Source organism: Dreissena polymorpha, chromosome 8 (genome assembly GCF_020536995.1).
Source record: "Dreissena polymorpha isolate Duluth1 chromosome 8, UMN_Dpol_1.0, whole genome shotgun sequence".
Lineage (NCBI taxonomy): Eukaryota > Metazoa > Mollusca > Bivalvia > Myida > Dreissenidae > Dreissena > Dreissena polymorpha.
The window spans coordinates 53,666,351-53,688,910 of record NC_068362.1 but is presented as its reverse complement, the minus strand read 5'-3'; the positions used below and the strand labels follow the sequence as shown (position 1 = coordinate 53,688,910).

Sequence of the window (22,560 nt, the reverse complement as noted above, 5' to 3'; positions counted from 1 at the left end):
TTGGTTTGGTCGGTGGTTACCATCCCGGATAGGTGGGATTTCCTCCCTGTACTCCTGTTTCTACCCACCGCAAAAGACCAAGCCAAAGAAAATATATCTTTTAGGAAAAATGGAATTTTAAATTCGTCCCAACTTTCGTGGGTCTAGTCAGTTAATTAGGTAGGCGGGCAAGGGCACACTCCGGGTCTTTACATAATGCAGCCTCAGAGGCAAAATAACCTCATTTACTTTGAAATGCACACTCACGTATTTTTCATTCATCATGCAATTTGAAAAAAAAAACTACCAATACGAGACGGCGATTCCCATTCTCATTGCCTTAAACCGACTTGTTCACAGATTTTGGAATGTTTTGAAGTTTTGAATTTGGGGTCAAATACTTTAAATTTATAAATCGGAACTCAAAAGTTCTAGTATAAAACAAGAATTAAATTTAAAAAAAAGAAAGAAAAACATTAAAAAAAGTTAATCGCACCAGGGGTCGAACCACTGACTTTCATACTAAAAGGCAAATTCATTAACCACTTGACCATCTGGCTCCATCGGAACGCTGCATATTTTTAACTTTATAAAGCAATCGACATAATGTCACTAAATATAAAGAAAAAAACATAACTCTCCAAATTATTCAATCGTTCCGTGTTTGTAACGATTTATAATTTTATAAATTTCTAACAATGATTATTCGTGAACGAAAATGAGTTTTCAGTATGAGCAGGGCAGAGACCTCTACAAACGAACAGTCATTGGTATGATTCTGAAGTCATAAGTGTATTTTCGCTCCCTGATTTAAATGGTTCATTTATGTTTTTCATTCTCATTTTGACAAACTTTTAACAAGTCCCCCTACAGGTCAATTCACACTATTAGGCCAGAGTCAAATTTGGCAATTTTCGGCATAAGCACGGGTTTGAGACATAAGTGGAATGTGGGTGCACCCGTGTCCTATGGACACAGTGATCGACACGCCGACGCGAAGCTAGACAACTCGTACCTAAGTCAACACGTACCTTCGGTCAACTCGTACCCGAATTACATACATACATACATAATTTACATAATAGATTCTGGTAGTCGACATTGTCCTGTGGCACCAGCTCTTCGTCTTCATCTTCGTATGTTAAGTTGTGTCCGGTCACAACAGTGTATACTTAATGTCTTGATCAGCCCAGAACTTATCAAACCGGTTCTCAAATGTCTTTATAGTTTTGGCATCAATTACACTATGTGGTAAACTGTTCCACAAGTCAACACAACGGTGGGTGAATTAGTACTTCTTCAGATTTAGACGTGCCCTCTTCTTATATAACATATGACCATGGCCCCTTGAATTGTTTGAATCGTACCCGATTTTTGGTCAACACGAACCCCTACTAGTCAACTCGTACCCGATTTGGTCAACACGTACCCTCCAAAAAATTATTTATAAAAAAAAAAGACGGGAAATATGTTTTTCATATGTTTTTGATATGAATATAGAAATCTAGGTTATTATTTTCATCTTGCTTTTTTGAGAATATTTTTAATAAGTAGACAAGTTCATTAACGCGGATTGTTAACTAATAAAAGACTCATGAAAAGACATTTTCTGAGTAACTCTGAAGATTATCTACAATTCTTAAAAGTCATGTGCATTCTTGAAACGTATAGCTTATTCGCAGATTTTTAAGTAACATTGCTATATCTTGATGTTATGAGTATTTGCCAATACCAAAGCTCTGCGCAAAAATTAATTATGTTAGTGGGCGGATCTTTTCTTAAGTATTCTGCTTTGATATCTGTTTACGTCTGGTATAGTACCAGAAAGGCCGTTTACCAAAAAGGCCTTCCCAAAAAGGCCGCACCAAAAAGGCCGCATAAGTGAACCAAAAAGGCCTCATTGTATACCAGAAAGGCCATACAATATTTTGTATTATCATTTAATAGTTATGCTGAATGTAATTATCATATATATTAAATAATCATAACTTTTTTATTAGTCTACTTAAAAAACCATTAATTTTATAATAAAAGTCGGTAAAAATATCGCGAATTACACACGTTTCGCATACAGTATGAATTGTTCGTTAGTCACAATATTTTTCCTTGAGTAATAGATGTTTCAGTTTTTTAATAAAAAGCCGTTAGTTGTATAATCAAAGTCGGCATAATTATCGCCAATTAGCACGTAGGAATTATGCGTTTAAGAATATTTTATTTTTCTCTCAACTTTCTGTTTGCATCTAAAAGTGCAACAAATGAGTAATGAAGGTGTTGTAAACTTACGTTGCGGCCAAATATATACAAGATCCAGAATTATTGAGAAATATATAACCCGTTCATGTGTCAAAGTTGTCTATAGTAGTTGCTTTGTTTGATTCATTATATTGGAAAGTATACCGGACTTTATTTGGCGTTTGAAATACAGTGTTTTTAAATCGTGCAAATTATACGAATTTCTTCACGAGTATTAATTTATTGTGTGTTGATATTGTGTGAGTGTTGTGGTATGAGCATTGTTATAATCGTATAACATAGTCAATGTCGTCAAAAAGTAGCATACACAATATATAGTGTACAACGTTATTCTTGATTACTATATAAAACAATAAAATAGATAAAATAAAATATACGCATATGGATTAGTGACTGCTAAAATATATTAAGCATATATAATTAAGTTCATAATATATCATAATATATTATTATTTTCCTCTTAAACTATTTTTTAAAGAATAAAGAATTTGCATGTACAAAAAAAACTTGCTAATCAGACCGGGTATCCAAGTGTCAAGGGTCATTCACAGTTTGCGGCATCTGTTTTGATAACGGATTAGTAGAACGTCCACATATGGTGTAAAATTACACTTATTGGCACCTATTGATAATTACTTGCGCATTTGGAAAAGGTTCTTAACTTTTACCGATATAAAACTAGCTACATTAAATTCGAAAGACTAAAACCGAAAGAAATAAAAATGATTTATTCTATTGATATTATTAAAAAGTATAACTGATTGTCTATATTATTACGCATTTCATTAGCATTAAAAATATATTAAGCAAAGTTTATAATGTCTTTTTTATTAGCCGATTGCATTAGAATGTCAAATTTATTTAACGTTGGCCACCTTTGAAAATATTGTTTTAAATGTTCCTTTCTAATTTCTCTATATAGAGGACAAACAAGTAAAAAGTGACACTCGTTTGCTATAGCGTGTCCGTTGCAAAATATTTTCTATTTTCGCGTAGTTTCTTATTTTAACGACCGCTTTCGATCTCTAATTTATGTGACAAGTATGAGGCGAAACAATTCACCACCTCCGAGTTCCCGGCCAAGGTCGGTCAAGTGTTGTGCTGGAGTAATGCACATGTATGTTTTATTATATTGTTTAAATTTTGTTGTATTTTATCACGTTGACTGTATATTCTATGTGATTTTTGTTGTAAATGTATTTTTTGTAATAAAGAAAATAAAGAAAGTTCATACATGTTCTATGTCTTACTCCATTTTGATTTAATTGATAATAGAATTCACATGTTAAACAATATTATTATGTAATTATGATGTATTTTGTCAGTGTGACTGTATATCGTCTGTAAATAATTGCTTGTAACTGTATATTTTGTTATATTAATTGTGTGACTGTGCTTGTACATTGACTGAATATATCGTAAATGTATATTTAAACATAAACAACAAATAAAGAAAATAATTAAATTCATACCTGTTTTATGACTTATTCCATTTTGATTTATGTATATTTGTTTGTAAACACAATTTGAAACCTTAAATAACAATAATTGCTTTAAGGCCTTTTTGGTTCACTTTTCGGCCTTTTTGGTATGCTTTGGGGCCTTTTTGGTAAGGCCTTTTTCATTCTATACATAGATGGTGACGTCACTACGTTATTGTCAGTAAAGACCGGTGTGACACAATGGGCCTTTTTGGCATTCTATACATAGATGGTGACGTCACTACGTTATTGTCCGTAAAGACCGGTGTCGCGTGAGAATTGCAAGACCGTGAGGCAGTTAAGATATACAGGAAGACAACAGGTTTTGCGGGGCTCGCGGGCAGGTATAAAACCCGGAAATATCCGGAAATCTTTATGGTAAAACCCGGAATCGATATAAATGGTTATAACTTCATTATTATTCGTCCGATATTAATTATAATGGTACCGTTGTAAAGAAGATCCTCTACAGATTCTAACCATATCAAAATATTTTATGGCAGGGTCGTAGTCGGCCTGTAAATCGCGGACAAAGTCGGCCTGTTGTAACGTTTTTTTTTACACACGCAAATGCCGAAAAGAAAACCCGGAACCGATATAAATGGTTATAACTTCATTATTATTCGTCCGATATTAATTATAATGGTACCGTTGTAAAGAAGATCCTCTACAGATTCTAACCTTATCAAAATATTTTATGGCAGGGTCGTAGTCGGCCTGTAAATCGCGGACAAAGTCGGCCTGTTTTAACGTTTTTTTTTACACACGCAAATGCCGAAAAGAAAACCCGGAACCGATATAAATGGTTATAACTTCATTATTATTCGTCCGATATTAATTATAATGGTACCGTTGTAAAGAAGATCCTCTACAGATTCTAACCATATCAAAATATTTTATGGCAGGGTCGTAGTCGGCCTGTAAATCGCGGACAAAGTCGGCCTGTTTTAACGGGTTTTTTTACACACGCAAATGCCGAAAAGAAAACCCGGAACCGATATAAATGGTTATAACTTCATTATTATTCGTCCGATATTAATTATAATGGTACCGTTGTAAAGAAGATCCTCTACAGATTCTAACCATATCAAAATATTTTATGGCAGGGTCGTAGTCGGCCTGTAAATCGCGGACAAAGTCGGCCTGTTTTAACGGTTTTTTTTACACACGCAAATGCCGAAAAGAAAACCCGGAACCGATATAAATGGTTATAACTTCATTTTTATTCGTCCGATATTAATTATAATGGTACCGTTGTAAAGAAGATCCTCTACAGATTCTAACCATATCAAAATATTTTATGGCAGGGTCGTAGTCGGCCTGTAAATCGCGGACAAAGTCGGCCTGTTTTAACGTTTTTTTTACACACGCAAATGCCGTAAAGAAAACCCGGAACCGATATAAATGGTTATAACTTCATTATTATTCGTCCGATATTAATTATAATGGTACCGTTGTAAAGAAGATCCTCTACAGATTCTATTTTATGGCAGGGTCGTAGTCGGCCTGTAAATCGCGGACAAAGTCGGCCTGTTTTAACGGGTTTTTTACACACGCAAATGCCGTAAAGAAAACCCGGAACCGATATAAATGGTTATAACTTCATTATTATTCGTCCGATATTAATTATAATGGTACCGTTGTAAAGAAGATCCTCTACAGATTCTAACCATATCAAAATATTTTATGGCAGGGTCGTAGTCGGCCTGTAAATCGCGGACAAAGTCGGCCTGTTTTAACGGGTTTTTTTACACACGCAAATGCCGTAAAGAAAACCCTGAAAAGGAAAAAGGGAATTATAAAAACATTATTATTAATTCGATATTAATTATAATGGTATCGTTGCAAAGAAGAACCTCCACAGTTTCTAACCATGTTAAAATATTTTATGGCAGGGTCAGTGCCAACCTGTAAATCGCGGTCAAAATTGACCGAAAAATACCGTTTTGTTTTTGTACACAAAACAATGTCTTGTGGAAAACACGTAAAAGCTAAAAGGGGCTATAAAAGCATCCTTTTTCTAACCGCCCATACATTTTTGGTACCGTTGTTATGGTTTTCTTCCACTGTTTCTAAATATGTAAACAAAAATGTGAGAAAGCATAATATGAAATAAGGCGATGCATCAAAGCGAGCTCAATTAATCTGTAATAGATGAAACCACGGACTCTAGATGACAATATACAATATACGCACCGTGAAGAAACTAACTCACAACTTATATACAGATAATATTTGAATTAAATCATTAAAGGCACTTCTAGCAGAAGAACCTGGAGTTCGTAAAGACTTTTATGAAAAAGTAAGGAAATGAACTTTCAATTATTACTTTAATCAGCAATTCAACAACAAACGGGCCATATTAAAGGGTTTCATGTGACCTAATGAACTGAACTGTTAGCCCAAAAACCCCGCCCAAAACAGATTGTCATACTATTCGTTGCCATCCTTGCAACCACAATTTACCTACGAAGGTCAGATCGGGATTCGAACCCGAAACCACTCATTAGCCATCTAAATAAGATATGATTCCGGCCTGGGTTGCTCTACCAATTAAGCTATTCTGACCTTTTGAAAAATATATGGGTAAACTGCAATTCTGTTGAATAGCATGATTAACTTGCTTAGAAAAACGTTTCCAAAGAATTACATGTACATTTCATTGAAATTGTTTTATGATTTAGAACGATATATTGTCAGTTTAAAAGGTCACACGAGGCAATGTTTGAAAAGCCCACAAAAGCTTCCGTTTGTAAAATGGTGATAATTTGCCGACCGTGTAGTTCATATAAACCCTTATTTTGCACAAATCGGGAAGAAACATTTATGGATCGAAAACCAACTGCAGATAAGAGCAACATAACAGTCCTTGTAACTAAGTAACTTTTTTGTTTTAAAATCGCACAAAAGCTGCTGTTTGTAAAATAGATAAAATCACCTTATGTCGGCACACATCTGAAGTATATATGGTTCGAATACCAACTGCGGATAAGAGCAACTAAACAGTCCGGGGCAATTGCACTTTACCGGTACGCACTATAACCCAAGCCCTTATAATTAGTGTTAAGTTGCGCAAATTTCGGAATCCATGATGGCAGCGTACCGGTAAAGTGCAATATAGCCAACATAAATAAGGAGTTAAAGCGGGACTGCACGATTTGTGTCAAATATGTTAATCAGCAATTAAACAACAAACAGGCCATATTAAACGGTTTCATGTGACTAGACGAACTGATGAACTGAACGGTTAGCCCAAAACCCCGCCGAAAACAAATTGTCACACTATCCGTTTCCAGCCTTGCAACCACAAGTTTACCTACGAAGTTCAGATCGGGATTCGAACCCGAACCCACCCATGAGCCATCTAATGATACCGGCCTGGGTTGCTCTACCAATTAAGCTATCTGACCTTTTGAAAAATATGTAGGTAAACTGCAATTCTGTATAATAGCATGAATGACTTGCTCAGCAAAAGTTTACAGTTATTCGCACATCCCTGCTCATAGCAAAACACAATTGACTAACATAAAATCTTTTTCCGTAAATTTATAAATCTTTAATCGAAATATCTTCATTCATTTTCATAAGATAATGTTTTATTAATTTTGCATTGCCTTGTGGCTTTACATTTAAATTAGGAGATTTGTGACGTATATCGTGTGTGGTCATTTCAGTGACGAAAAAAACTAGTTTAACCTCAAAATATTTAACATACAGTCCACACAGGCTAAACAGGGTCGACACTCTTCGCTGTTATGACATTTTTCGTTTAAATGAAAAGTCTCTTCTTAGCAAAAATACCATTAAGGCGGAAAGTGTCGTCCCTCATAAGCCTGTGCGAACTGCACAGGCTAATCTGGGACGACACTGTACGCACATGCATTATGCCCAGTTTTCTCAGAATACGACACATAGTTTAAACGCATTTTCGATAGAATTAGCGACGACATATGAACGTGGTTTGTTTTTAACAGTTAATTATTTATTCAAAGCATCATCAAATGCAAAACGTATTTAGGATTGTTTGTTTGTCATGCATTATTGTAAACTTCGATAAGATTAAAAAAGAGCATACATGTGTATGTGGTTAAAAAAAATTAAGATAAATTGAAAGAGAGCATAATGTGGATGTGCATTTCGTTTGACTCTCTGGATTTTAATGACAAGTCGGACGTGGCATTTTAGTTAACAGTAAAATATTTGTTAAAAATTCGAACGAGCCCAAAACGCATTTTGGATCTTGTGTTTGTCATGCATACTAGAAAATTTCCATAGGCATAAAATAACTCGCTTCTACGTGATCGCGGGTTTGTAAAAAAAATGGTCAGAATGGTTAGCGTTCGAAACAAACGTTATCAATAATGGTGTGGTTTAAATTAAATTTCGAAAAAGTGACGGCAGTACAAAAATGGTTGTGCATATCATTGTAAATATATACTTTTTTTCATTGTATATTCGGAGTCCAATGCAATCAATGACGATTTGTCCAGTATACTTATTGAATTATCTGTCTATTTGTAAATCCAGTATGAAATTTATCAAACCCATTTTGATACTTAAAATACTTTCAAATATATATGCATTTAAATACAAGCAAAGTTCGGATTTCAATACACATATCTATACTTAGATTCTCAAAACCATACCCATATCAGTAATTTTAGTCGAAAAACTCACCCCGTATTTTCGGCACATCCCTATATACCCGTATATAGGAAGTTATCCCCCCCCCTTTTTCCGGGGCTGGATGTCGAAGGCATAAATTGCATTTTATTGGACGAGATAGATTAATTTGTTATAATGGAAATGACACCATAAAAGTAACTGTACTGGAGGATATCATTACATTATATCTAAATAGATATCATATTTATAAACATTAAGATATAATTGTTGTACCATAATCACATACCTTTATCTCAGTGCTTGTTCATCTCAAATTACCATGTGCAGTATGGACACAACCATTTTTCATCTTGGTTTGTCATTGTGTACCCAACACATCTTTTGTGAAACCATCTATTCATTTTGCATCTTTTATTGTCACATTCCACCATATCGCCAACTATATCAGGCAACTTACAAGCGCAAAAAATCTTAATAGAACAACTTTTTGCTACTTTACACGGCATTTTTGGCATTTTTTCTATTTTTGGAAATGTTGTAAAATGTTGTTTAGTAATACATTCTAATAAATGTGCTCTCATTCTTGGTATATCATATCTGATAATTGAAAAATCTACATCATAATTGTTGTGTAACACCTCAGTAAGATTGGCAATAGCAAAAACACCACAATCTGTGTAATTAGGTTGACGTTGTACGTCGGGTATTTGTACTTGTACACTGCGCTCTCCATTTTCATAGATTTGAGCGATTTGAATTGAAATACTACTGTTTAGAGTTCTTGGAGATTTTAAACTGTCCACCACAATAACATGTCGATCTTTCTGTGATTGGTATGATAATACCCAGTGATTACTGGCGTTGTAATGTATTTGGGCGGACGGGGGATTTTGTTTCGTTAAACGTTTATTTATATCCCAGGTACCTAAATCATGATTAAAGTACGGAGCAAGAAGTGTGTTCTGCATCCCACTGTCAAGCGCGAATTGTTCTTTTAGCATTTGCTGACATTTGTTTATTATTGGGTCGTTCAGCCACCCGGATGGATTTTTAACTAGCTCTAAATCTATTGTAGATATATTTGCAATTTCTACATTATCGTCTTCCGCGTCATCAATGATCATTTGATTAAAACACGTCTGTTCACTGGTAAATGAATCATCGCTGCTTACATTTAAATGGTTTTCTTCTTCGAGAACGTCTTCTGCAATTGAACTTAAATTGTTGTCAAACTTTATTTGTTTACAAGAAGTGAATGAATTGTTGGTGTTCCGGCTTCTTTTTTTAGACGTTGGTGTTTTTGGGGTTGATGCTATTAAATTTGCGAGCTTTTGTTTCAGCGATGTGTCGCATGATTTTCCAGTTGGTGTCATGAGTATTGAATCGGGTGCTGGGTTAATTTCGAAGTCGGCTTTTTTCGGTTTCTTTTGTCCCGTTTTTTTGGCAACACGCGGTTTGCTATTTTTTCGAAGAAGCGTGAGATTTTTAACCGTGCGTTTATCACAGATTCCATCAATATTCAGATTCATTTTAACCGCTAGTAGGTGATAACAAAGTCCAGTTGACGGACAACTACATGTTTCTTTTGGCATGATTGTCACCAAACGTTTGGAGCCATGTATTCCCTCAACAATAAAGGTTTTCATGGATGGGATTAATTTTATTTTATCATTATTTATAATAAATTCCGCAAAAGCTTTTTGGGACATATTCTTTTCAATACCCTTTCTTTCCCCTAATTCCTTATCGTCAATACAAGTAATGTTTTTATCTTTAAATATTTCCAAATTATTTTTTTCTCCGTCGATGACATTTTCTCTTGTTATTAAATTGGTTTCAATCGGTTTATCAGTAATTTCACCTGATTTTTGGAAATGCTCTAGTGCTTCTTTCGCTTGTCTTAAAATATCATCCGGTGTACCGGATATGTGGGGTACATTAATTTCACTTCTGTCTAATCTGGCGTATTCACAGTCTTTTCTTAATTTAAAATTACCAAATCCTGCTCGACCACATTGTATGTCTGCATAAACTGATTTTTGACACATTAGTAAGTTTAAACATATTAAATCTACCGGTAGCTCTTTCCTGTGTTGTATTGCTTTTATCATATTATTAATTGATTCGGCGGGGTTACTGGTTATTCCTGAGTAGGGATTGTATATGCCTAATTTTTCTAACACCCAACGACCAGAATTATTCAAAATGGTTTGATGCAAATGTCTGTCAAAATAGTTCTTAAATTCCTGGCTCCACTCTTGTTCTATTTTAGATTTATGGTCAGTGTAATCGTCTTCAGTTGCACATTTCATTAAGTCTTGCACATGTTTAGTGTACACGGAGAAATCATCACTTTTTGCATTAGTTTTCTTAAGCCAAGTAGTTACGTCTGTTCGTATGTGATTCCAGCAGTGAATAATTTGTATGTTGGGTAGCGAATTCTGAATTGCTAATTTTATTCCGGCCTCGCGATCACAAATTAGCGGAAAATGTGTTCTTTTTAAATTTGGAATATGTTCCTTTATAACACTGAAAAACCTTTCATGGAATTTTGCGTCTCGCCGTTCGTGCATCATGAATGCTACGGGCACTATTTTATTGCCTTCAAACAAAATATGTTGATATGACAGAACACTAACAAACAAGTGCCCCATTTTATAAGTTGTGTCATAAAACATTTTTAGGGGTGTATCGGAGTCGAACATTAGTAATTCATTGAATTCTGTCAGTATTTCTTCCAACCCCGATATGCACACCAGGGATGGAAAGACGTCAATTTGTTTGTTAAAATTTTCTAATTCTATTGAAATTTCACAGAGATTATATATGTCGTCGTTGCTATAACGTTTTTCACTTCTACTTTTGTATAAATGATTTTTTACCTGGCGAACGTTTCTTGCTGTTTTTACACCAAAATCTGTACCTTTCTCAGCTTTGCATTTCAATTCTTTGTCTATAAAATTAGCACTAACGGTTTCATCATCAGCACGTGACTTGATATGTTCAATAACAGAAGGATTTGTTCTTATAAACACCGTTTCCTTACTCTTAGAATTCCCATGTGCTAGTGGTGTATATATGGTGGGGTCTCCAAGGTAATGTATAATTGCAAATTTTCCATTTTCTAAGCGTTCGTATATATGCTTTTGAAAAGATTTTGAATGTTGGTTTTCGACTAATTTAATTTTGAAAAATGACTTAAACATCCCTACTACCAACACTACCACCACCACCACCACCACCAATACCACCCCTACTACCACCATCCCTACTACCAACACCACCACCCCTACCACCACCACCGCCACTACCACTACCACCACCACTACCACCACCCGTACTACCACCACCATCCCTACTACCACCATCCCTACTACCACCACCACCACCACCACCAATACCACCCCTACTACCACCACCCCTATTACCAACACCACCACCATCAACACCACCGCCACCTCTACCACCACCACCGCCACCACCACCACTACCACCACCACCACTACCACCACCACCACCCCTACTACCACCACCACCGCCACCACCACCACTACCACCACCCCTTCTACCACCACCACCACCCCTACCACCACCATCCCTACTACCAACACCACCACCACCACCACCACCACCACCAATACCACCCCTACTACCACCATCCCTACTACCAACACCACCACCACCACCACCACCACCGCCACCACCACCACCACCACCCTACCACCACCACCGCCACCACCACCACTACCACTACCACCACCGCCAACACCACAACAACCACCACCACTACCACCACCACCCCTACTACCACCACCACCACCACCATGTGACGTTACGCCCTGACCTGATAGAACATCACTGTAACGCCGGGGTCCATATTCGTATGTCGGTGTTGTATGTGTAGGCGCGGGACGGCTGGACTGAGTATCAGGCCCTGGGTAAGTCGGTCTAGTTGGTTTCGTTAGAGACGTGACGGCTGTTTCTATGTTGCTTGCAACCGTGTTCGTACCATCTATGGTCAGATGCAGACCATCTCTGCTGAGGATATAGACATTGGCTCCTGCAATGAGACCAAGCTAAGATTGTTAAAAAAATGAACAACTATTGTTTTTAGAGAAATGTATAGATAAACAATAATAAGAATAGCAGTTAAGTTTTTCTTCAAAATTTAAAATTTCGCATTGTTTACGAAACATCCATGTGTTACGAATTTGCGTTGTTCGCCATAATTAAAGATGATGGACATTTAAGTCGAGGTCGATATTCCATGATACCACCATAGTTATGTTGAATACATAATATATAATAACAGTGCCACAAGATTGATCACCAATGTCAACATCTATATTTTTCCAATGTGTGTTAGCAAAATAGTTTTTGAATGTCAAAACATCCTGATATTGGCGGTATTCGAACCCATAACCTCCCGTTCTATATGCGACCTCTCAAACTCTGCCGCACGGAAGCTTGATGTAAGTAGGCCAATAGTTAACAAACTTTAAGAGAGCGTAAAACATTAGCCAATTGTTGCGTCTTTTCATATTACATATTCAGGGAAAATTGAAGTTACTTGCGGGCGAAAGAATAGTACTATCAAACTCAAATATCCAAAAGCATTATCGATAGTTAAACGTGTGGATCGATATTACGGGTTCAAATAGTATAAGAAGATACAGTAAAACGTAAGTTTGTTTACCGAACATGGTGTGGAATTCCGGATGTTCAATGACACGAACCCACGGCACCTTGCTGGCAAACTCGCGTAGCAGCTTGTTGACAACGCCAGCATCGTAGTTCCAGTGTTCTAGGAAGTCTTGTCGATAACCGTTGCCATTGAAGCGGTTCCGTGCCCTTGGGAGTAGTTCGGATATAAGGATAGTCGCGCTTGGTGTAGCGTTGTGTACCCCTTCACAGAGTGCCACGATGTCCTCAAAAACTCGAACCGGGGTCTTTGTGCCGATGTCGTTTGCACCGACGACGAAAACAACAACCTGTAAATATGGTTTAATGTACAATGAACGGGATTTGATGTGAAGAAAAAACAATATATTCATGTTCCGTTCATACAAGAGAAATTGAGAAAAATAAGATTCAGGTGAGATGGGGACAAAGAAGGATGAAAATTCTTATCGCGCATGCATACGACCAGTTTCTTAGGTTTTACCTTAAATTGGTGGGGTCATCACAGGGGAGGGGCTCAGGCGGGCACAAATATTGACCAAGCGTGACCAAATGACCGTTACTTGGGCATTCATAACGTTGCATATAAGTGACACGAGTGTGGTCCTTTATGAAAATTTCGGTTTAGGGGACTCAGAAAATTTAGTTGAAAATCCTAACAAGTATTATTAAAGTACGGAATCCGGATAGTGCTATTAATAATCTCGTCCTACTTTATATACGATTGTGATAAAACAAGTAATATCAAGAAACATGATAATTATAATGACGATTCTATAGTGTGCGGTCATTTATTTTTCAATTACAAATGTTTCACTATGAGTTGTGTATTAGGCGGCAGCGAATATACTGTGTATCTCATTTCTGGAGAAAATCCTATAATGAATTCACTGATAAGGATCTTGTGTATTCATTTTGGATACAATGTATTCATGGCTCAATTCTCACTATTACAGGTATGGCACACCGTACTGTGTACGAATAAACAATGCATATTAAAAACTTCAAAAACAGAAACACATTTGAAAGCGAGTTGATACGGATTTAACTGTATTATTCAGTATAATACTTACAAATATACACAATCAATTTTTGCAAAAGATGTTATTGAAATTCCGTAGTATGGTTCTGATATTCTAGATGTGGTCAGAAGATATGACCAAACATTTACAAGGGTGTTTTAATGATATAATAGAATAACACTAACACATACAAGCGTGTTTTTATTTACATTGCCTCGATCAAAATGCTCAACCTTATTCAACATATGAATAATTATTTTTTTTTAACCAAGGAAACATACATGCTTTATAAAATGAACACTTTTTCATATACGGAATACTGTATAAATACTGTGTTTGACGGTAATAGCCGTTTTACTGAGACAGTGAATTGTTATCATGAATAACAATTTACACATAAGTATTAACCTTTGTATGGGGGAAACAGGTATTCAGATTCAGGAACAATTGGGGTTAATAGAATCAGATATTCCAAGGGCCATAACTTTCTAAATAATAGACAGTATATAACTTTCCGCAATTACGCACAACTGCATGTCGCCCTGAATAATGTCCATGAGTTGAAAGAAAATCAATTGAAATTGCAAGGAGATGCGTTCACACAAAATTATTCTTATACTAAGTATATTGAAGATATAATCATATGGTCATTATTTCAGTTTAATGGCATGCGATGTTTAAATTTCCGAATAAATGAAGTGTAAAAAAATGAAATTATTGAATACTAACTATTTACTACATTTAATCTTTAAAAAATCACAATTTGGAAACCTCACTTTTTTTCGCAAATATTGCAAGTTCGCGACTCATTTTCACAATTCTGAAGAATTCGCGACTTCAGAAATTTCACAAATTAGGCATGTTTCTTCAATGGCCATTATATACTTTCTTTAGCGCGTTACATGACTTAACGAGTGTTGGTTTCTATTCAAATCTGCTAAATACTGCGCTCTTAATTAGAATCGCATAAACGGTTTTGGTGGCATAGTTGATGACGTAAATTACTTAGATTATAAGACTTATACTACTAAATGCTGATTGAGCAAATACGACGTAAACAGATCATAATTTCAACAAAGTCATAATCTTGATGCAATTTATATTTTTATGAACGTGTTTACACGAGCATTAATTTGTACCCGCGCTTTCGGTAAATCTAGTAACCGTTTATAGATATATAAATATATTTACGTAAAACAATGACACTGCGATAAGATGCACTAACGCGCATAATATAAAATGGTTTAAGAAATCAAGTATATTATGACCAGGTCGGAAATTAACTCATTAGCAATGGTTACCCACGCTTGATTTAAAACTAACAGACCCTAAAAACAACGACAATATTTACATAGCTTACAATTAAAGACTATATCAGTTATAAATTATGTCAACCCTCCTGAACATCAACATACAACGGACAGTGAACGAGTACATGTATTTCATCCTCGATCTTATCTGTACAATGAAAACAAGTTCTGTTACATAGCTCATTATTTTCATTCCGGCCGGTCTCTAGCCTGACTACTGAACATACTAATATTCGCGAATAAACCTGAGTTCACAGAAATGAATGCTATTTACATTATTATTTCATGTTTCAAAATCAGTGTGCACTTAATCAACTAGATCTAATAATTAGCACTTACTTATTCGTACAATAACAAAAAATCTGTATAAATTAAGACTCGTTTCATGAAGACTGAAATCAAAATCATGATGAGAGCTCGAATATACGAATTTGAGTTTTTTAGTGAATTTTACTTTAAACGAGAACATTGCACTATGAATGCATACTAATTCGTTGATTTTGGACCAATTCGTACAAGTTTTTACCCGCAGCCTTGGAGCGTTCAAGTCTCTCTCTCTCTCTCTCTCTCTCTGGTGTTAAATGCAATATACGTTTACAATCTCATATTTTTGTGCAGTTATTTCAGCTTGTGGTCTTGTTTACAGTAGACGTTTAAAACGATTTTACTACTAGCGAAAGGCAAGTCAGTCTTTCGTTGATTTTTTTGTTCTAAAAAGTGCTTTCTGCAATGCGTGCTTATACTTTTGTAAGATACGCTAAAAAGAAGTACAATTCCTTTTACCAAAATATGAATCATTTTCTGCACACGTGAAATGCAAATTATTTCATTGCGAATGAGATGCTAATAGACTGATGTAATGACAGCGAAGAATTTAAAGAATCTGTTTGTCTTACATGTACACTATACATGAAAGGAATGTATCATTAATCTCGTTTATTTTATATATATTATTATGAAAAAATATTTCGTTAAAGGCATAGTCAAACGGAAAAACTTTTCATGGTTATTATAATATATCATTCCTTCACTAAAATGAATGATAAATCTTTGGATAGTTGTCAATTTTGTGGTTTAAATTTGAAATGTCATAATATGTAACGTCTCTTACAGAGTATATTATATATACGATTTTGTAGTGACTGTCATGTTTTATACATAGCACACACAATGCACCCATATCCGATTTTTCGTCATTTAAAGTCAAAAGTTTCAATTGGTTGCATCAAAATATCACTCACTACAAGTTGGTTTTTAACTACTTCAAAAAATGAAAATGCCCCTTTAATTGACCATAGAGGATTTGACACCATTGAGTTAATGCTGTTAGTACAGATGACATAATAGTTTCAGATTTTAATTCGCACCGTTCGCTTAACTCAACGTTCAATGGCACGCGAACTTATTATTGTAACTAATGCAAGCTAAAAATAATATGTGAATATTTTCTAAAAAAAACCACTATCCTGCGAAAATGGATCTTATTTAATTGTGGTTCCCTCTTATGTTGTCCGTCGACTTTAAGAATAATGTGTCAGTAATAAAAGTATTGTACATATTCACATGCTTTGTAATAAATGAAAGATGCAAATGTGTCCAATTCATCTTTTTCAGTGCGCTTAATGTAGCTTCTTTAATATCCAACTTAATTGACCAGTCGCCAAATTATCGATCGCTCCGCCCACATAGTCACGTGGTCTAGTGATTAGAAAACTCCGACAAGCAGATCGCAATTATAGCGGATTACGTGAGGGAAATTCTATATTTGTAATGATGTATTATGCTCTTTTCTATAAAATAAATTATTAAAGCCGTACACTAACCTAAACTGCTTTGTAAAACGTTAATACAATCATAAACACTTTAGAGAGAAATGGCGTAATCAAAATAAATGAGTTAACGGCAGACTGACTTTCAGAAACGTTTCTTATACATATTATATAGGGAGGTGATGAAAAATCCGTTGTAAAAATGAGCATTTATTTCATATTGATTTTGAACTTCTATTCAACCGTCTGACAGTGAACCCGGTGGCTATTCATATATAATTTTGAAAATACTTTTATTAAATGCAAATGACATATCCATATCATGATGGTTTTTTTGTTTTTTAAAAATGTTTAGATCTTTGTTTTATTGTGTTATTTTTAAAAAGACACCGATTTTTTTTATTTGGATATAAATTAAATTTTGATTGTAACCATAATTTAATACATGCCTAATTTCGTGGTTTCATTAACAGATAGTCTAATATGCATTTTATTTCATTTATGTTTAATGCGAACCTGTTACATTTCACTATCAAAAAATGAAATGTTGGTATTACGGTGCTGTTCACGAACATTCGAATTGAATACATTTAGCATATTATGCATTTGCTTATTTATAACAAGATGGCCCTTATATGTTAATTGCAATTTTCACATTTCTCCCCGTATCAATATATGTTGTATTAGAAATGTTGTTGTTGTATTATAAGCCGTACATTTTACACTTGAAGTCGCTTGAAGCTGGCTAAGCCGCGTTGAAATCACCTTTTTGTTGTTTTTTCTTTAGTTAAAACAATATTTAAGTTAACAATTTATAATGATTTCCCTTGTTTATGATCCGCAGAAAATAAATATATAATTGGAAATCATTTAAGTCATTAAATAGTTTTCTTTTCTTGTGTACAGTACCTAACAATGCCTTAATGTTCCTTCATTCTGAGATCCACGCAACATACTGTTACTTATTAATCATCGACAATTACGCTGAGATTAATAAGCACGTGTGGCAATTATTATGTTGCCCGAACTGCTTAATAATATTGTGCATCAAACGGTATAACACGTTTTATAGAACACACACCTGGTGTGGTTAAACTATTTATTGTGTTTGTTTTCTCATTACTCGTTCATATGTTCAAGAAATAAAGATAAAATAATAACCTTTTATAAAGTATGTATAGCACCTACAATTTTGAATAATGATCGAACAGTAATGATCATGCATTTGATATAAAATCTGTGTAAACTCTTAAAAATTACGTCCATTCCATATGTACAACACGCTTTGTTTGTCGGACAAAATGGCGGCCAGATAAGCGTTGCTGAGGGGTGTGTGAAAAATCGATATCTGATTGGCTGATCGACAAAATGTGGGCGGAGTTGGCGACTGGTCAATTAGCGCCGTCTTTATTAAGGCTATGTCTATTTTAAGAACAGATTACGGGGCGCCTAGATTACAGTGAAGTTTATACTAATGTGCAACAATGATGTGGGTCCACTCTCGTTGTTTATTTTAAATGTACATAACAATTTGGCAATAAATGACATCAGTTATTTTCAGTAAATCCAATTTGTTCATAACAGTAGCCAGGTGCCTGAGATAGAGCTGATAAATAGGGATAACCACAGCGGGTGGCTAATACACAGTGTAGACTTCCCCTGTTTTATTATTGGAATTGTTTTTTTATCTGATTGGCATTTATGAAGTGTATTAATTCGGGTCTGTTGGCGATCATTTTACGTGCAAAACTGTGTTTCTTACATACTTTCAATCGTTATGCTTTTAAACACAATTTCATGAAACCATTTAATTAAATACATTGGCGCGTTGGAACATGAATTATAAATCAAGCTGAGTGGTATCAGTTTTTAAATCGCATAACTCGCTTAAATCAACGTTCAATATCACGCACGCTTAACAAAATTATAAAAACATCACGTGATTCATTATATTGGTTTAAAAAAGTATGTACACATATGATATGTATTGTTATATTTTGTTTTTGTTTTTAATCAACAAGAAAAAATAAAACATTGTCATATATATAGCGCTTTACCTTTGCAAAATTCTACATTACATAAATAAGTATCGTATTTGTTAAAGTGAACATGCTTGACATATTTATAATGCATTATTACAAGTAATATAGTGCACACGGAATTTGACCTTTAACTTTATGCAATCCACATTTTTAAGCGTCGTATTGTAACAGTAGCAGACAACAGGCATCAGGTTAATAAGAATAACTGATGTATTTATAGAACGTGAATAAAATCACCAAGTAACATGTTTTGAAATTACAAATAATAGTATAACATTATTCATCTATCAATGGTCATTAAAAGCTATGTTTAAAAGCAAATAATATCAAAATGTTTGCCGAAATAAACAATTGTGCTGTGTTTGTGTCACGCTCTATTGGTATTTAAGTCGGTCCATACAATCACCGACAAGCACCGAAAGGCACTCAATTTCTCTCTCTATATATGCAATATATCGTTTCTAGCGTGTGTTAACGGGTTTAATTAGTTATTAATGGTTATATGAATGTATGTCTATACTACATTTTGCCCAAAATTGGATTAATATCGTCAATATACCGACCGAATAGCAATTCATGTGAAGACCGAAAAGCAATCAATTTCTTGTATATAAATGAAAAATTGCGTTTCTATTGTGTGTAACGGATTAAATGAGTTATAAATGGTTATATTTTATGCATACTTATACTACCTTTTGTTTATTATGATGTATTAATGCCCAAAATTGGATAAATATCGGCAATATACCGCCCGAAAAGCACTTCATGTGACGACCGAAAAGCACTCAATTTCTCGCTATATATATGAAAACTTGCGTTTCTATTGTGTGTAAACGGACTAAATTAGTTATAAATGGTTATATTTCATGCATATTTATACTACCTTGTGTTTATTATGATGTATTAATGCCCAAAATTGGATAAATATCGGCAATATACCGACCGAAAAGCACTTCATGTGAAGACCGAAAAGCACTCGATTTCTCGCAATATATATGCAAAAATGCGTTTCTATTGTGTGTAAATGGACTAAATTAGATAAAAATGGTTATATTTCATGCATATTTATACTACCTTGTGTTTATTATGATGTATTAATGCCCCAAATTGGATAAATATCGGCAATATACCGACCGAAAAGCACTTCATGTGAAGACCGAAAAGCACTCCCGCGACAGCACAGAATCACCGAAAAGCACTCAATTTCTTCATATTTACATGAAAGTAAGCCATAAGTGCCGTTTATAATGGATTGAAAACATGTACGTATTAATTAAGTCATTAATCACTTCGTTAAATATTGATTTAAGTGTAAAGATCACGCACAATAGTATTTTTATTTGCAACCGAAAAGCACTATCGCGCCAGCATAGAATCACCGAAAAGCACTCAATTAGTCTATATATACATGAAAGTAAACTATAAGGGCCGATTTTAATGGAGTGAAAAAATGTACATATTTATTTAGTCAATAATGACTTCGTTAAATGTTGATTTAAGTTTAAAAATAAAAAAGGCAGTTCTTCTTTTCATTTGCATCAAATTAAAGGTTAAAGACCGAATGTTTAAAAAAAAACTGCTATTTTATGAATATATATCAAGCACGTACACTTAACAAAAAAACACATATTTCTTTATTTAATGTAGAATTTTGAAAAAGTAAAGCGCTTTATACATAACAATGCTTCTTTCTGGTACTTCTTGAGTAAATAAACAACAATGTACAGCATATTATATTTGTACATAATTTATATAAAGAACTATGCGCGTCCCATTGAACGTTGAGTTAAGCGAGAGTTGAGAATTAAATTACACATTCATTGTTTCATTATTTCTTTTTCGGCGTAAGCTGAATAAGCCAGCTTTTCACCCTGACTTGACCTTTGTAAGTGTCCAATAATACTCAAATAAAATTTCCCGCGGCTAGGTACGAATGAATACACTTCATTTATTCCATTGGCTGATTTGAGTATAACACCAGAACATTGGAAACATATCCGCGTCTTTGTAACACTGTTTTACTGCATGAAACAATTTTATCTCTAATGAAAAGGCCCAATAGATAGAACAGTTTTACAATCAATTTTCGACATAAATACAGTTTGTGCGTTCACCTTTTATTTTCAGAGAATTACCAGCGCAAAAGCGTTTAACTAAAGGCTATGTTGTCATATTTAGTACTTACTTGCATTGCATTTCAACCCGCGAGGTTTCGGGTCAATACGCGGTCATTTTGTGAAAGTCAGAGTTTATATACAGTTCATCACCGGAGTTCGCAAAAGGGGTTGCGATCATTGTGTCTTACTGACAATAACGTAGTGACTGTAATGCATTGCATTCCAATCCGCAAGGTATCAAGGTCAGTTTGCGGTCAGTTGCAGAAATCTTTATATAAACGCCGTCTCGTAAACTTTGTGCACTTGAAGTCTGTTTTGATCAGAAAGATACTAAATAAAGATATTCGGCGATATTATTGTGGTATGTCAATCATCGATTTTTAATATGGTTTCAAAATTTGCATGATAAGGACCAATTTTGATAAAATTAATTAGAAATATTTATCCATTTAGACCAGTTTATTAAGCATGACCACAATAATTCGCTATACTATAATTATGCAATTAAATAAGATTCGAGTATTGCCGGCTGACCTATATGCACTCGTTTATTTTCATGTTTCTTGTGTTTTTCTATTCTGTAAATATAGATATCTGAGTAATAATATCACATAAAGCAAAATAAGCCACGAAATCTGGCGCAACACCCCGTAATTGATTTGCTTATGATGTAGCTAACAACTGCGCAGAAAAAAGGCATCCGCTACTTTTTATCTCATAGAGATAACTTTTGATCGTTCATAAACATCGACCACAATCAACGCCGTATATCTTTTTTAAAGATATTTCTTGTTTAAATTGAAATGATTAAAAAATTAAGTCAGAAAACCAGCTTTTCTGCATTAAATGACCTTTAACAAAACGCCATCAGACCCGAATGAATACACGTCATTTATTCCAAGCAGGTAAATAACAAATACTATAATAAAACAGGGGAAGTCTACACTGTGTATAAGCAACCTGCTGTGGTTATCGTATCAGCTCAATACACAGGAACATGGCCATAATGGCTACTGTACTGGAACAATTGGATTTACAGTCAAAATAACCAATTTCGTTTAAGTCTACACTGTGTATTAGCAACTTGCTGTGGTGATCTTATCAGCTCAATACACAGGAACATGGCTACTGTACGGAAAAAAATGGATTTACAGCCAAAATAACTGATTTCATTTATTGCTGAAGTGGTGTGTATTTAAATTAACAACGAGCATTGATCCACCTCACCGTTGCACATTATATTAAATTAATTAATTTAATGAACTAATTAAAGGCGGC

The 22,560-nt window shown here is 34.6% G+C and overlaps 1 protein-coding gene across 1 annotated transcript in view; it reads right to left on the bottom strand.

Moving 5' to 3' along the window:
* LOC127842542 (RING finger protein 122-like) overlaps positions 1 to 21,473 on the bottom strand; it is a 44,164-nt gene extending 22,691 nt beyond the window's left edge. Inside the window, exon 1 of the mRNA XM_052372086.1 lies at positions 21,351 to 21,473. The gene's annotated coding sequence lies outside the window, so the exon portion shown is untranslated. The remainder of the gene's footprint in view (positions 1 to 21,350) is intronic.
* Positions 21,474 to 22,560: the final 1,087 nt, after the last annotated feature.